The following is an 18,010-nucleotide window of genomic DNA, read 5'->3' on the forward strand; positions in this document are numbered from 1 at the left end:
TGGATGTGTGGATGCAGGAATGGATGTGTGGATGGATGTGTGGATGCAGGGGTGGATGTGTGGATGGATGGGTAGGTGGAAGTGTGGATGGATGGGTGGATGGATGTGTAGATGCAGGGATGGATGTGTGGTTGGATGTTTGGATGGATGTGTGGATGTACGTGTGGATGGATGTGTGGATGGATGTGTGGAAGGATGTGTGGATGCAGGGAAGGATGTGTGGATGGATGGCTGGATGGATGTGTGGATGGATGTTTGGATGGATGTGTGGATGCAGGGGTGGATGCAGGGGTGGATGTGTGGAAGGATGTGTGGATGCAGTGAAGGATGTGTGGATGGATGGGTGGATGGATGTGTAGATGCAGGGATGGATGTGTGGAAGGATGTGTGGATGGATGTGTGGAAGGATGTGTGGATGGAGAGGTGGGCAAATGAAATCTCTCAGAATAGTGGGATGTTCCCTTTGTAGAATTTCTGCAGAGATCTCACATCACCAAAGCCCTCCACAAGCTCAAAGGCTGCCGCTCACATCGCTCTGTTGTATGCACCAGGAAAATGAGAGTTGGACAGGGTGAGAGAGCCCCTTGGGCTTGCCCACCTGGAGGGTGGCAGAACTGCAGTGTGGTCCCAGGGTCCTTCCAGCCCCAAGCCCACACTGTCTGCCACAAGGGCACAGCCTCTTTTCACCAAGGGGAGATGCTGCTTGTTGGAGAAACCCAAGTCATGCGTAATGGGAAAGCCAGAGGTCGCCGGGAGGAGGCACAGCCATGGGAGGAGTCTCATCGTCCCCCTCCCTCTGGCTGAGGAGCCCCTGAGGACAGAGCCCTTCACCCCTCCATGAGTTTGTAAACAGGTAGATTCTCCTGTCCCGTTCGGTGTTCATCTGAGAATCCCCCAACCTCTAAGTATGTTTGAACTTTCACACACTAAAGTTCACTCAACCTGCTATAAAGTCCTCTGGGTTCTGACAAACATATAATATCAAGTATCCCCCACTACAGCACCACACAGAAGTTTCACCACTCTGAAACACACTGTGTGCTTCAGTTGCTCACACCTTCTCCCCAGTTCTCTGGCAACCACGGTTTTCATCACTGCTATAATTTTGCCCTAATACATCTCTATGATAAACTTTAAATGTCTCAAAGCCAAAAATACTCTGGAATTCCATGCAGGCCCTGTAAACTATGACTATGACTTTAAGTTGCCACAGGAAACACTTCCTGGCTCATCAGGAAAATGCAGGACATAGTATTATCTAAAAGCTCCAATTTGAGATGTTTAAAACTGTTTTTACTAAGTTATAACTGATATACAATAAGCTTCCAGTGTTTAAATGGATTATTTGGTCAGGTTTAACATAAATATACACCTACAAAACCAGCACCATAATTAGGATGGGAAGATATCCACATTTATCATCCATACAAATGTCCTCATGCCCCTTGCCATGGATGGGTGGATGGATGAATGTATGCATACATGCATGGGCAGGTGAGTGGATGGACAGGTGATAGGTGGATGGATACATGGATGTGTGGATGGATGCATGGATGGGCTAATAGATGAATTAATAGATAGATGGGCAGATGGCAGATGAAGGGATGGATCAATATTCTCTTTTTTTGTGTGGGTACACCACACTGTGTTTATTCCCATACCTGTTTTGGGGCATTTGGATTGTTTCCAGTTTGAGGCAATTATAAAAAATAAAACTGCTAGGAATATTGTTGTCCAAGTCTTTATGTGGACATATTTTCTTTCCTCTCAGGCAAATACCTACTAATGACTGTCTAGATCAGAAGTGTACATTGAATTATTTAGGAAACACCAAACTGTATTCTAAAGTCGTTGTTCTATGATGCAGTCCTGCCAACAGCGTGTGAGTTGCTGTTGCCGCACAGCCTCCCAGCACTTGGTGTGGTCAGTCTTTTTAGTTTCAGCTATTTCCATGATTCCTTTTTTGTTTTTGTTTTTGTTTTGCTTTTGTTTTGTTTTGCCTTTGTTTTTGTTTTGGTGGGGTCTTGCTTTGGTTTGGTTAGTTTGCTTGTACTTGTGGTTTTTGAGACGGAGTCTCGCTGTGTAGTTCAGCCTGGCCTTGAACTCACTATGTAGCCAGGCTGGCCTTGAACTCATGGTGATCCTCCTGCCTCAGCCTGACCAAGTTGGTGAGCCCCTCCTCTTGTAGTTTTGATCTCTTATGCATGGCACTTTATTTCTATATCCATTTGGTTGCTGCTAAGACACAGTAAACAGTTGTTTTGTTTTGGTTTCCTGAGATTTTCATTATGGTGAAATACACATTACATAAAAGGTCCACCTTCCCCTTTTGAAGCACACAGTTCCGAGGTGCTGAGCCCTCACACCAAGCCATTGCCACCGCCCAGCTTGGGACACTTTGCCTCCTGCAAGGCTGAAGCTCTGTCCCCTAAGCACTGACTTCCCACTCCACCCCGGGACCCCGATTCTGCTTTCTTGGCTCTGCTTGGTAAAGACTCAGGGGCTCATGAAAGTGGAGTCCACAGCACCTGTCCTAGGATGGGCATATTTCACAGGTCCTCAGGAGGCCCCCATGCTGCTGCGGGGTCGCTGTCTGCTTCCTGCAGACCCAGTTTCTCCCCTGTGTCTGCGTCACACAGCGGCTGTTGCAACTCCATTTGTCCAGTGATGGGTGTTGGGGCTGCTTCCACATTTCAGCCACTGTTAATCCTGCTGCTTTGAACATGTGTCTACGAATATCCCTGCTTTCAGTTATTGTGCGTACAAGAGAGTCTAACTGCACAATGAAACAAAAACAAAGTCAAATAAAAATAAAATAAATGAACAGTATATATATAGATTTTTTTTTTTTTTGGTGTTTTTTTTTTGGTGTTTGGTTTTTTTCCAGTACTGGGAATCAAACTCACAACCTTGTGCTTGCCAGGCAGGCGCTGTGCCACTGAGCTAAATCCCCAGCCCCTGACAGTGGATATTTAAATTTTAAAAATCTGTTGCAGTAAAGGACCCATTGCCATGAATCCCCCTCAAAATACCTGCCTCGTGCTGAACACACTTACCCATCCTGCTTGCCACTTTCTGGAGCCGTTCTTAAAGTCCTCTTTCATGAGTGTCTTTACAAGGTGTGATTAAAAATACGAATTTGGCTGCCAAGCATCATCCACCATAAAAAAAAAAAAGCTCATGAAAGCATCACAGTGTGTCCTCACCCACCATATTCATCAGATCTGGCACTGTGTGACTTCTGGCTCTTCTAAGTGACCATGAAAGGGAAGCACTTGGAATCGATTCAAGACACTGAGGCAGCCGGGACAACGCAACTGTAGACACTCAGGAGAGAGGCCTCCAGAGCTGCTGCAGGAAGTGGCGAGGGCGAGGGGATGAGTGTGCTCAACACAATGGGGGGCAATTTGCGGGGATGGATGGCAATGCATCTTTTACTGTCACAAATGCTTTAACTTAAAAAACTCATTGTATTTTCAACTGTGCCCCACATATATATATATATATATCCCAAAACGGAATTGCTGGGTCTTGTGGTAATACTGTGCTTGGCTTTGTGAGGGGTCACCATCCTGTCTTCCACAGTGCTTGCACCACTGTGCACCTCCACCCACGGTGCACAGAGCTCCCCCCACCCCTCTCCTGCGCTGGTTATTTCCTGTTTTTAGAGTGGCCACCTGGATGTGAAAGGGTCTCACTTTGTTTTGATCTGCATTTTTCTAGTGACCAGTCATATTCAGTATCTTTGCATGTGCTTGGCCACTCACATATCTTCCTTGGAGAAATGTCTATTCAAGTCTTTTGCCTATTATGAATAACTGGTTTTTACAGTTGATCTTATGGACCTACAACCTCAATAAACCCACCCACTCGTGACAGCAGCTGTTTGTAGATCCCTGTTTCCTACATAGACAACCGAGTCATCTGTGACTATGGACAGTTTTGCTTCTTGTTCTTTTTTTTTTTTTTTTTTTGAGACAAGGTCTCGCTCTGCAGTTCAGGCCAGGCTTGAGCTCACTTTGCAGCTCAGGCTGGTCTCAAACTTGCAACGATCCTCCTGCCTCAGCCTCCCGAGTGCTGAGATTACAGGCGTGTGCACCACTCGCTTCCTTTTCAATTTAGAAGATTTTGCTTCTTTGAGCTACATTTCAGCCCCCCTCCCCCAGCGTCCTATCTTTTGAGACTATATCTTGCTACATTGCTAAGTTACCTAGGCTGGTCTTGAACTTATGATCCTCCTGCCTCAGCCTCCTAGAGAACTGGATTACAGGCCTGGGCACCCCTCCTGGAGTGTGCCGGCTGATTTCTGTGCTGTGATGATTAGGAGTGATGAGAGCGGGTACCTGCACTTGCTCCTGACTTCAGGAGACAGTGTGCAGTCTTCAGGTATGTGCCAGCTGCAGGTTTTCCATGCTCCTTATCTGAAGGAGGGAGTTCCCTGCTATTTTTAGTTTGTTTAGAGTATTTATCAGGAATGAGTGTTGATTTCCTCAAGTGTGTATTCTACGTTTATGGAGACGGTCATCTGGTTTGCATCAGTCACTTAATATGATGAATGATGTTGATTTTTAATGTTAAAACAATGCTACCTTCCTGTAATAAACTCCACTTTTTAAGGCATTGTTGAAGTCAATTTGTTAAAATGTTATTTAGAATTTTTGTACTGTGTTCATAAGAGCTACTGCTCCATAGTTTTCTTGGAATGTCTGTGTGTGGTGTTTGTATCGGTAATACTGCCCTCAGAGAGAGGGTTCCAAGTGTTCCTTCCTGCTTTGAGGGGAAGAGTTTGTGCAGAGTTGATTCTATTCCCCCCTTAAATGCTTGTTAAATTCACCAGAGAGCCATCTGGGCTTGGGGTTCTCTGTGTGGAAAGGTTTGGTTTGCTCTGGTTTTAATTCAACTCAGTTCCTTTAATGCGTGGGGCCGCCACAGTTATTTCTCCTTGGATAAGCTTTGATGAATTGTGTCTCCAAGGGATTAATCCATTTCACCTGCGTGGCGGGGCCCCCCGAGTGAGACTGTGCTCCATACTCCTTTGTGTGACACCCTCACTCACATCCCTCACGGCTCTCTTCTCTCCTAGCAGCTGAGGCCGACCAAGCCAGCCTTCGGGCTCACTGACTTCTCCCTTATACCTTGTTGTATTGTTTTATCAAAACTCTTCCTCTTTTTGCTGCTTATTTAGGGCTTGATTTGCTCATTTTTCTTTGCTTTGCTTTGTGTTGTTCTTATTTTGTTTTTTGACTTTGTGTTTTGTTTTGTTTTTTGAGCCAAGACCTTACTATGTAGCCCAGGTTGGCCTCAAACTCCTGGCAACTCTCTTGCCTCGGCCTCCCAATGCTGGGATTTCTGATGCTCCACCTCTCCAGGCTGGCTTGCTCTTTCTCTTTCCTGATTTCTCAGGTAGAAGGTCACAGGACCTCGCTCCCATTCTAACAGAGTGGTTGGTGCTGTAGATGCCCCAAAGCCCTGCTTCGGGAAGTCCCACTAACATGACTTCCTCCTCCCCACACGCTGTCTCCTCGCCTGCTATCCAGCCTCCTCCAGCCGCTGTGCCTATGGCCAGCCTAGGAAACCCACCCTGTTCCAGTGTTGTCCAGCAGGGGCAGGAAGCCACACCAGCACTTCACACAGAGGGATCCAGTACAGATTTTGACACGGAGCAGGAGGCTGGACAAGCAAAACGGGCACTGAAGCTGCAGCACTGTGGGCACCCGGGAGAGCTCCCACTGCAGGCTGGGAACAGGATGGAGGCAGTGTGGCTGCCAGAACCCAGGAGCAGAGGAGAGGGGGCCTCCATGGACTTGGCAGAGCTGGTGTGGTGGAGCTGGGGTGGGGAGGGCCACCTGAGGCTGGAGGAACCGAAACAACTGACAAAAGATAATCTCTCTCTCCCCATCTCACAGGGCCTCTCAGGAAGCCATCTGGCAGGGAGGCTGGAAATATCATTTGGAAAGTCCCAGCCACATGCATCAGTCAGCTATGGCTACATAACAAGCATCCCTCAAACTCATGGCTTCAAAAGTAAGCATTACACAGAGAATAGGTAGATAGATTATAGATAGATGACTGATAAATGACAGATAATAAATTATTGATTAATAAATGACACTATAGGTAGATGATAGATGATTGATTGACAGATGATTGATAGATGATAGATTATAGATAGGTAGGTAATGATGGATGATAGATTATAGACAGATTAGGTAGATAGATGGTAGATGACAGACGATACAGATGGATGGATAGATGAGAGACACTGATAAGCATGTAGATAGATCCTAGAGTAATTGGGTATGTGTGTACATGTGTCTGCTTGTGCACAGGTTAGTAAACACATGTTTTCTGGTGTCCCCAGAAGGTCAGCAAGCAGTGACACCAGTAGTAATTAATGAATGCATCTAATGCCCCAAGTCGGGTTTCTAACACCATCCTGCAGTAAAGGGAACCAGGCCTCACTCAGCTGAAGATCACCCTGGTGCAGATCCAAAAATGAAAATGCAGTCAAAACAGGTAGCCGTGCCGTGCTGAGCCCTTTTCCCAGTGGCTGCGACTCGTGCTGCTGGCGTGCACCTGCAGAGGCCTCCGTGGCACACCGGTCTCCTTTCCTCTGCCCGGGTCACTGGGCCACAGGGGCCCAGCGCTGACTGTTGAGGACACCTCTTGCTCCTCCCCACTGTGGCTGCACACACACACTTCTTCCAAGGAAACAACTGTGGACTCTGGAGTGGCTGTAGACACCACACAGCTGTGGCCTCTCCAGGAGTGGGTGGACACCCGGCCACCTGGGACGCATCCACCTGGCTGGGTACCCAGGGCATTAGGGTCCAAAGTGACACGAGTTTGGTAAATGCAGATGGTGTTGCAGCCCCAGGTCCAGAGCAAGGGAAGAGCTGGTGCAGCCCAGGGTGCACTGCAGCTGGACCCACATCTGGCCCCAAAGGAGCCCCTGGCCTGGCCCCAGCAGTGCGCTCCAGGGCCTGGCAGCCTGAGTGGAGCATGGAGTGGCTCATGGAGGCTGGAGCTCTGCGTCCAACCTGGGCCTGGGCAGCACACACAGCCCCAGCCTGTGTACCTCATCCGGAACTGCGGCAACAGAGCCAGAGCTGACCTGGCTGACTCTGACTGCCGCCCCGTGGGTCCCCTAGATGACAGGCAGCAGGGCTTCCGCTTGTCCTTCCTGGACTTCACAGCAGGGGGCTGCTGCCCAAGGGGGCCACACCCCTCCAGGAAGGATCCCAGGATGGCCCTGCAAATGCAGCCTGCTGTACTTCCCCCAGCCTCCCCAAGGGACATTGCCCTGGGGAAAAGGAAGTCGCGCAAACCTTCAGGCCTCCTGGACACCACCTCTGAGGGGATGCAGATTCCGGGAGACCTAGCTGTCCGGGGGGCCGGGGGCGGGGGAGGGGGAAACAGCCACAGAGTTGCAGCCTGTGTCCAGCCCACAGTTCCAGGAAGACTCCACTGCCCAAGCTGCTGCTGTCCAGCTGTCCACCAACGGGCCAGTGACTGCAGGGCCACGCAGCTGTGACGTGGGTCACTCCACAGCCGTCAAAGCCATTCCCACAGAGGATCTGATGTTTGCTCTCATTTCCCCGTGTGCGACTGGGGAAAGAGGCTGTAAAGTAATCCACAGTGATAACCAGGGCTGTGGTGACTGCCAGTGGCCAAGGGCTCACGGTGAGTTATAAAACCCGTCACACCAGCGAAGGCAGTGCCATCTGAGCCCATCGCAGAGTGGGGACCAGGACCCCAAGTGGCCCCTGAAGCCCATACAGGTCCTCAACGGAGGACAAGGGGATAGAGCTGCTCTCCTGATGCATGTTCACTTCTACACATTCCCTGTGCTCATGAAACGCTCTGTTCAGGAAGCTACATGTTATTTAACAAAAAGAATCAGGGTGCATAACTGCCCTCCCACAGGCTGTCCACAGCTTGATAGGCATGGTGTTGCACCCCTGTAATCCCAGCATTTCAGAGGCTGAGGCAGGAGGGTCATTGCAAATTGGAGGTCAACCTGGGCTAGGTTACACAGTGAGTTCAAATCCAACCTGAATTATACAGTGAGACCCTGTCTCAAAAACAAAAACCAGATTGTCAACAGTTGCTCGGTAGGGCCTCCCAGCCACCCGCTCTCCGTGTTCTGGGACTGTGGTGCGTATCTACGGCTTCGTGTGAAAACTGGGTCGTGCTGGCCTCTGAGCAGAGGGCTCCCTGGGTATCACAGTGTGGACAGGGCCACGAGTGTCCCTCGCAAGGCAGCCACAGAGGGTGGGGCTCACATGGGGCCCCCGAGGCCACAGCCCATATCTGTCCCTCAGCAGCTGTCATTGCACACACACAGGAAGGAGAGGTCAGGGCCCTGCGGTGGGGGTGGGTGCCCAGCCCAAGATGGGTAGGAGAGACACCCTACCCCCTGGCCGGGCTTCCAGACTTGAGCTCCTAGGCACGGGAGCCCAGAAGCCCAGAGCATGGTCTGGACACCTGGACCCCTTGGCAGGGTCCTGGGGACCAGATGGGAGCTGGGGAGGAGGAGGCCACCAGCCACCAAACGGTGACGAGTGGTGGTGAGGGCCAGAGAAGTGGGCACAGCCTGGAGACAGCCAGCGGCTCCTCGAAGCTGACCACAGAATGATGGATCCAGACCCCAGAGTATGAGGGGACTCAGATGGGATCTGCACACAGCGTCCACAGCCCTGCAAGCCACAACAGCCGAGAGGAGAAAGCCACTGCACATTCATGAACCGACGAACAAAAGTGGCAGAATTATAACCACATGCTGGAATATCACTCAGCCCTGAAGAGAAGGAAGGCCTGGAAGTAACAGGCTCAGTATCCCGGGTGTGTGCTCAAACATGACTGAGATGGGACATTTTATGCCAGGTACATTTTGTCACAATAAAAAATAAGAACATTTTTAAGGAGAGAAAAGTCTTCTTCAGTAATAGAAGCCAGAGCGCCAGCCTGGCTATGGCCTAAGGCAGAGCCCGCAGCAGGAGCAGCTGCAGGCCGGCATCAGGGGCATCAGCTCCTCTCCCTGGGAGCGACCTTGACACCCCACACTGATGTAAATAACACTTCTATGGAAAACTTCCATAAGCAAAAGCAGAAGCCCAAAGCACAGTGAGCAGAGCAGTGTCCTGTGGGCCTCCCACTGGCCGGGCTCGCTCTGGCGGCCAGGCTGTCCCCTGGGAGCTGAGTGTCTGCATGTGAGGGTGGGGCGGGGATGGAGGATGCCGACCAGGCCCAACTCTGGCTCACAGGAAGGACTCTAGGCCAGAGTCGAAAGACTCGGGCATCGGCGTGGGTCTGGAGATGCTGGGTGTCGCGGGTCTCCCGAACACAGCCTCCCGCATGGGATGCACAGACATCACCTCCAGGCTGGCCAGAAAGTCTTCAGGGGGCCTAATGTCCACCCAGGAGCACGGATGTGTCTGGCAACAACTGCCAGTGTTCACACTGTCCACTCCCAGAGCCAAGTCCAACAGTGCTGGGTGACACGAGACCCTCCCCAGGCCACCTGCAGGCAGCTCAGGACCTGCAGCCAGAGTGCTGAGCTGTTCTTGGGAGCACAGCGCTCATGCTCCAGCCAAAGGACGGAAACAGCGCTGCCCTGGGGCACATGGACACCCCGCACCTCTGGCCCTGCTTTTTCTGAGCATGGGGGCACCAGGTAGACTGCCAGCCAGTGGGCTCTGTGCAGGTGTGGAGTTGGCCCCTTCCCAGCTTGCTGTGGGAGGGTTTGAAACTCCCCAAAGGGCCCCAGGGGCCCCAGGGTTGTAGGGGCAGCTGAGACTATGTGCACTGGAGGGCTTCCATTGCCACCCAGCCGCAGCTGGGCACTGAGCAGGCCGAGGCTGGGCCCTGTTCCAGCTAGGAGCAGCCAGGGAGAAGCTGCCTACGCCAGCTGCCAGGAGAGTGAGTGGGTGCGGGGCTCAGGCAGGCAATGCCAGCAGCTCCTCAAGGAACAAACAAGGTTCTAGTTCCTGGGAAGGGTGACAGCTGCGGGCCAGGAGGGAGGAAAGTCCGCAGGGGGTCAGCATGTACCCCACAGCCTCGCCCCACAGGTTTATGGCCAGGTCCTGTTGCAGGCACAGGTCCAGCGCCACCACCCTCTTCCAGGAAGTGGTCAGGAGTGGGAGCCTGGACCTGGAACCCAAGACCTGGCTGAGAGTTCGCTGGCTTCTCAATTCCTGTGACGGGACAGCTGTGCAAGGCAGATGCAGGACCAGGGCATTGTGGAAAGCACCACCACTCTGCCCCCAGCCCCGGGCTGCTTGGAGGCCCTCAGGCCCAGGGTGACCTGGACACAGGGAGGATGGCGTCCATCCATCACTGGAGGGGCCCAGGGCCACTGTGTGTAACTGTCGGTCCTGTGGGACCCCTGAGCCTCCCTGGATCTCTTGGGGGTCCTGAATGAGAGGACAGCTCTGGGGTGCCGGGGGTCTCAGGTATGGAGGCCAGGGTAAGGCTGGAGGGCAGGGCTTGAGTGGAACTTGGACGAGATAGGCAGGAGAGAGGTCCTGGAGCTGGGGCCACGCAGGAGCCTCATTCACTTGAGGTGCTGGGCAGCCCAGCCTGGTGCCCCTCCTGCCCCTACAGCCACGCCTGGGCAGCTGCCTGAGAACCCCAAGGACAGAGATGAGATCCCGTGCTCTTCCCTTCAGTGGGGACCCGGGCGGTCACCAGGGGACTAGTGCCCTCAGCCACTTGCGGCACAGGCCTAGACCGGCACAGGGACAGGAGCCTCCCTCACCCTGCCCAGCTGCCCCCCCGGCCACCTCCCTGCCCAGCAGGTGTGGCCTGGGGCGGCACTTCCTCCTTCCTTTGGCAACATTCACTGGGCTATGGAAGGAGGCTGTGCCCACTTCCATCTTCCCCCGGCCCTGCAGCGGCCAGGAGAGGCCACCCTGGGCTGGAGCCATCCACACCGGCCCTCAGCGCTCACCCCTGATGCATTGCCGGTATGAAGAAAGACATGGCACTGCCCACCTGGCACTTCTGGGCCCTGTGCGGCAGGGCTACTGCCTGGCCTGGCCTGCACCTCTAGCCACCAGGGGGCTCGGGGGCTGCAGGGTGGGGGCACCCTGTGGGAGGGGAAGGTATACAGGAGGGACCTCAGACCCTGATGTGGACCCAGAGCCAAGGAGGACACTGTCACTGAAGGACAGGGCCAGAAGGATGTGCTGTGGCCCTGGTTGTCATGGCTGGTTCACAGGCTCCTTGTGGGTCAGCTGCATGGGGTGCAGCAATGTCAGGGGTTGTGGGTGGGTACCCTACCCTTGGGATACCCCCAGACATATCTCATGCTCACATGCCAAGCATGAGCTGCTGGGAATTCGCATGCCTGGCTAGGACTCCCACGGTAAGCTCAGGCAGGAATGTAGAGAACCCACACCCTATCCATGCGGGGCCTGTGGACAGTGGCTCGGATGTCACTGCTGGGTTGTGGCCAGGTCTGTGGGGGAGACAAGAGGGAGGCAGGGAGGGTGGGGAGCCAGGCAACCTGGTGGAGGTGGTGATGACCAGGCACCCCCAGGGTCCCGGGCAGGTGCCAGGGTGTTGGGGCCCACTGTCCTGGGCAGGCCTACACTGGGCTCCTACTGGGGCATCTGGGGCACAAACTCTGCTGAGAGATAGAAGAGGGGTTGGCGCAGCTCTAGGACTCAGAGATCTCCAGGCCCCTGGGGTCAGCTGGATGCCCCTCCCAAAGCTCCGGGTCCCAGGAGACTCCCGCCCCCCCTCCTCAGCTCAGGTCCCCACTCCCTGAGGTCACAGCTGCATCCTGCACTCACCTTTCCTTCCACATTGGTGTACGCGGTGATGCCCCAGACCAAGACACAAGGCCACCAGCAGGGGGCACCGAGCGCCCTCGCTGCACCCCAAGGAAACCGGCCGGCTGGGATTGCAGGAGGCTGCATGCAATAAGGGATGTTAGAGGGCCTTGAGAACCTGCCTGCACAGCTGGGGTGGAGTTGGAGGTGGAGCCGGCTGGGACTGCGCAGGTGCAAGATGTGCAGGAAGCCAGGGCAGCACATGTCGGCCTGGGCTCCAGAGTGAGTGCCTGGAACCCTGGGTACCCAAGAAGGTGTATGTGCACATGCAGACATGCACATATGTGTGCCCAACCTCATGTGCACACCCACAGGCATGAGTGTGAGCAGAGTGCGGGGCGTGTTGAGCCCACAACCGCCCGCCCCTGCCTGGCCCCTGAGAGCAGACAGCGCTGGGGAACTGCGGGCCAGCAGTTGCCCATTGCGCCCCGGGCTTTCTGAAGCTCAGGCGGCTGCTGCCTTCCAGCTGGTCCAGCCTGGGCCTGGGACACAGCCTGTGTGCCCAGGAGATGGCCTCACTCTGCGAGGGGCATTCTAGGTGGTCACCCACCTAGAGCGAATCCCTCGCCTCAGCCTGGGCCTGGGACACAGGCTGAGCTGAGGGCCACTCTCCGCCCTGCCTGTCTGAGTCCAGTCTCCCCTTCTGCATGGGGACGGCAGGGCTGACGGGCACATGCGGGGACCGTGCGTGGCTCCACAGGGCAGAGGAGAGGTGCTGGGTCTGTGGTTCCTTGGCAGACAAAGGCTGAGCCAGCAGTGTTGCACTTGTGGGCATTGCTGGGAAACCCTCAGCATCCTGCAGCTATGGGTGCCCAACAGCCTGTGGACCAGGCCAGGAGGGCACCATGCTCCACCCAGGGTCAACAAGACCCAGGAAGGAAGGCAGTGCTGGGGCTTCCCCAAGAGGGTCCTGGGGGCTGCATGTGTGTCAGGGACAAGTGGCCCAGAGGCTGTGTCCATGGCTGGCTGGGCCCCTCTTTGACCAGTAGCAGCAGTGAGCCCAAGCACCAGGTAAGCTGCACTGGGATGCCCTGGCAGAGCCTGTCCTTGTCACCAGGCCAGTGTCTGCCATGGACGGAAAGTGGGTACAGGCCTTGGGAGGATGTGGGGGGCAGTCCTAGCCACTAGAGACAAAAAAGGTACACAGCATGGGCTCAAAATGGTGTTTCAAGGAGCAAGGAGTCCCTGCCAGGGCCTGGGTGACCCCTGGACTGCTCGTGTGTGGATGCTGAACTGTCCTCACCCCACCCTGAACTCCCATTGGAGTCCTAGGACCTGGGAGAGGAGCAGATCTGGAAACAGGCTCGCTGTAGTAACTCCAGGCCACTGGGGATCTGCCCACACACAGGCAGTTCTGGCCCATACGAACCCGTGTCCCAGGGTGAATCCCATCCGCAACGCAGGTCCCCACAGCCCGGGACAGCAGCACAGGAGAGGTGATGGGCAGCCCCGCGTCTCAACGCCCGGGGAAGGCCAGGGAAGGGCCGGCTGCTCACGGCGGGTGGGTCACGCTCTGGGGTGTTTCTTCCCAGCTTGTCCACCTTATTCACTGCACCACGCCATGGTTTCTACAGTGAACCAGGATTCAGCCATCAGCGGCTTCAGTCTCCAGCAAACAGGGTGCAGAGACTGGGCTTAACAAGGGAAGGGGAAATGCACGAAAGAGCAGGGGTCAGAGTGTGGGCTGTGGGGCTCGGGGACAGAGGTCCTGAGAGACAGTGGCTTAGCCTGTGGCGCTCAGCAGCCTGTGTTTCCCACTACAAGATGCCCAGGCCAGGTGTAGGGAGGCTTCAGGGCTCTTGCTGTGGGAGCTGTCCAGGCCTCCGTACCTGGCACTGACCCATCCCCCCGACCTCGTCTCCTCTAAGCCCCCACCTCCTCCAGCTTCACTGGCATCAGGATTCCCACATCCTCATGGAGATCCGGGGGCTCCTTGTCCACAGCAGAAGCTCGCCTCAGTCTTGGGCTGGAGAAAGCTCCCAGGATGTGGTTGGGAGGGGACCGAGGAGGAGCCACTGAGGGTCCAGGCTGACCATGGTGGCTGGAGACAGGTGGGGACAGAGCTGCCCTCGGAGGCCAGGGCCTGCAGAAGCTGCTGCTGTGGTCCCAGAACATTCACACTGAAGCTCTTGGGCTGGTCAGAGGTGGTGGGAGCCCTGAGAGCTGGGGTGGGGATGTTCTGGCCATACGGGGGCATCCTCAAAGGGGACAGTGGACCCTGGCCCCTCCACTTTCTCTCTTTCACTTACAGCCCCATGGGGTGAGCTCCATAGCTCTGCCCTGTGCTCTGCCTCTGTGCGTTGCCGCAGGTCCAGTGCACCAGGTGCTGAGACCTTAGTCCGTGAGCCAGTACAGCTGTGTCTGTAGTGTGGGTACACTGCCTTGGGCGTTCTGCACCAGCAGCAGAGGGCCACCTGGCTCCTCCACCACTCAGCAGAGCCCTGCCCTGAGCATTCCAGACAGGGACCACTGAGGCTGGGAGACCCAGGCAAGACAGAGGGCAGCAGCGGGAGCTGGAGTGGACAGTGCCCAGGGGCATCACAGCCCATGCTGCAGTATAGCAGGTGCTGAGCAGAGCACGTGGCCCTGGAGAACACAGCTCCCACCTGCACGGCCCGTGAACCATGACAGAAGCACCAAGCACCCTTCTGTTTCCAGCTCAGCTCAGCTCCCGGGCATGTCCAGGGGTCCAGAGACCCCAAGGAGCCCAATGCACTGTGTCAGTGCCCAGCAGCAGGAGAGAGCTCGATCCAACTGCAACCAGGAGAACTCACAAAGCCAGGTCAGCCTTCATGAAGACTGTCACTGCACTGCACCACATGCTGCCAGACCGCTGTGCAGAATGCAGACCACAGGAGTATAGAGGTGCAGAGAAAAAGCCAGACCAAACTTCCTCAGGTGAAACCACCTCGCACAGGTGGAGCACAGCAGGTGAGACCCTGAGAAGATGAGAGCTGGGAGCATGGGAGGGAATGGAGGGAGACGGAGGAGTCCAGTGTGCACAGCTCTTGGTGGCACTGACAGAAGGGGGCAGCCCTGTGCGTGGGGTCAGGCAGCCAGAGACGGAGAGGGAGGGAAAGCTGGGGAAACAGCAGTGAAAATGCCTTCAAATGTGATAACTGGACAGCCACCCACATGATATGCCCAGCAATGGTGCCCCACAAATTGTGACCAGACACCCAGGGCATGGGGGGCAGAGTGAGAACCATAGAGCTGGCACAGATGGCTTGGACACAAAGCCACATCATATACATGACAGGACCTCTCATCCTGGAAACTGTCCTCAGGAACACGGGACCCTCCACCGCCCCTGCCTTGGCAGAGGTTAGGACCATCCTCCTCTGATGGAGACCACTATGAAGCAGCCTGGAGCAGGACTTAAATTAACCAATTGGCTTTTTATGTTTACTTGTGACTCTGTCTAAGGCCTAGGCTCCTTGTCTGGAAGTGGGCAATGGACTCATAATAAGCAAACCTCTGTGAGTCACTATTCCCTGCTAAAACCTGTAATGGCAGATAAAGCTGGAAAGCCTCAGAGGATAAAACAAGATCACAGCCAAGGACACCTGGACCTGATCTCAACTAGGTAAAGACTACAGCCTCAGGGATCTCACTCCTGGTGGGTTAACTTAATCCTTGTTAAGGATTAATTTAATACCTTACTTGGAGAAGTCCTTGAGTAATTCCACCCTTCTTGAGTATTCCCTTCCCTTCTTCTGATAACCAAATAAATATGGGCCATTCAGAGAAGGTCTTGGTCTTAGCCCTGAGAGAATCTCAAATTCTGTGAGGTTTTGATCCTCCTGGAGCCCTGAAATCATTCCATTTGCCTCTTTTTATTTAGCTTTTGCTGTACACTCATTCAGGAGATTATGGATCTGACCAGCCCTCAATAATTAAGGGATATTATGAACCCAACAACTGGTGCCCAAACAGGGACCTATAGTCCTTGGACCGGAAATTTTTAGCCTGAACGAGTAAGTCTGCCTAGAGTGGAAAGTGGGAGATGGAGAAGGCCTTCACAGGATGAAAACTTCACCAGGGACACCTGAAGAAAGGAGGGAAGAGAAGCATTCCACAAAGAATAGGGGTGAGTCTTCCCACTGTGAACAAGCCATTTTTATCCAGGAGTAAAATGGGCCAAAAATTTTCAACCATGGAGCAAAAGTACATAAAGCTGCTCCAAGGTTTACTTAGATGTTCAGGGGCTCATAAGACCTAAAAAAGTGTTACAAGAGGTAACCAAATATAATTCATGGTTTCCTTGGACAGGCACTGTAGATATTGATCATTGGGAAAGAGTTGGAAAAAAGTCTTAAAAAGGCACATAGTACAGGAAAAATTTCCCGCGAGACATTTCAACTTGGAACCTAGTTCATTCAGTTCTAAGTCCACTGCAGAGCTTACAGTCAAAAGCCTCTGACCCAGACACAGAGAAAACAAAAGAGCTCCCAGCACAGACACCTAGGCAGGAGCAGGAGCCTTTCAAAAGAACATCCCATATGGCTCTATCTAGAAACCTACAGATTTTAAAGGAACAAGCAGCTGCAAAAGGAGAAATCACTGCACCCCCTGCTTGCTTCCCAGCTGGAACTCAGTGAAATGATCATAATGAGGAGATTGTTTCTCATTTGCCTTTTGAAATTCAGATGCTAAAAAATCTTAAAGTGTTGTTCAAATTCTTCTTACAACAGATCTCTACTAATTGACCTATAAAAAAAAATTCTGGCTAGTCTTTTTAAATTACAAACTTTAAAAATTGTAAAAATTATTATAATTTGTTTGTTTTTTGTTTTTTTTATTTTGGTTTTTTTTCTGGTACCTGGAATTGAACTCATGACCTCACGCTTGCCAGGCAGCTGCTGTGCCACTGAGCTAAATCCCCAGCCCAAAATTATTGTAATTCAATTTGGCCAAAAATATATTTGAGTGCACTCTGATTTTATAAGCAAATTGTCTTGGGTATGTGTTTTTGTCTCTCTGTCCAATCTGTAAACAGCTGTTTTATTTGAGCTCAACAAATTTTTCTTTCTGTATGTTTGGGTTTTTGAAGCATTTGTGTATAATTTGATTTGGCTTATAGATAAATGCCATCTAAAATTAAGGATGTGCTTCCAACAAGGTTGCCAGCTGGTCAAAATGTTGTCAGAATTGGTTTTATAAATGTTATATGTATTGTTGTTTATATATTAGGACTTGAGAGTCTCTCATTCCTCAAATTTAATGTGTTAAGTAATGACATTGCATGGGTTATCAAAAATTCATTAAGCCAAAAAAAAAAAAGGGGGCTGGGAATTTAGCTCAGCGGCAAAAGCGCCTGCCTCGCAAGCGCAAGGTCGTGAGTTCGGTTCCCGGTACCGGAGAAAAACAAAAAAAAAAAAAAAAAAAAAAAAAAAAGGGGGCTGGGAATTTAGCTCAGCGGCAAAAGCGCCTGCCTCGCAAGCGCAAGGTCGTGAGTTCGGTTCCCGGTACCGGAGAAAAACAAAAAAAAAAAAACAAAACAAAAAAAAAATTCATTAAGATCTCTTGTAGATAACAATATGTTAAACAACAACCATTGATAATTTCCTACCACTTTGTCTGTAATTCGGTAATCCCCCCTATTACTATGTTATCCTTCTTTTACTCTTTAAAATAATAAAAAAAATATCATTAAGATAATTAAACAAAAATCCCTTAGGGTGAGGAGAAACTATTGGGCAGAGTCTGACTGATGAATAAGGAAGCAGCTGCCTAGAAACATTCTTCTAGTCCTTGTTCATTAATGGGAAGCCCCAATAATCTCCATAGCCTTATGGGAGACCCACCAATAAATATTGTTCAAAATATACTACTGTGATATATTTACATTGGTCATCATCAAAAGGTTAAGTTTTCAAAAAATAAGACAATATGGTTTTCTGATTAGAAGATGTTCTTGGTACAAAACTAAATTAAGAAACAAAATAATGACAATTCATTATTGCTAATATCATGGTATATTAAGTGTATTCATGCCTTCCAAATGTACAGTATTCTAAAATGTAAAACTGGGATTGTTTATAGTGATAGACATCTGCCTTTCTCCTGTGCCCCTGATATTTGTAATAAGAGGTTCATGTCAAGCCAACATAAGGTCATCAGTCAAATGGTAATTTTTAGCAAAAACCTATGTGATGTGTATACTATGTATG

The sequence above is a fragment of the Chinchilla lanigera genome, unplaced genomic scaffold (genome assembly GCF_000276665.1).
Source record: "Chinchilla lanigera isolate Chin_1 unplaced genomic scaffold, ChiLan1.0 scaffold00075, whole genome shotgun sequence".
NCBI lineage: Eukaryota > Metazoa > Chordata > Mammalia > Rodentia > Chinchillidae > Chinchilla > Chinchilla lanigera.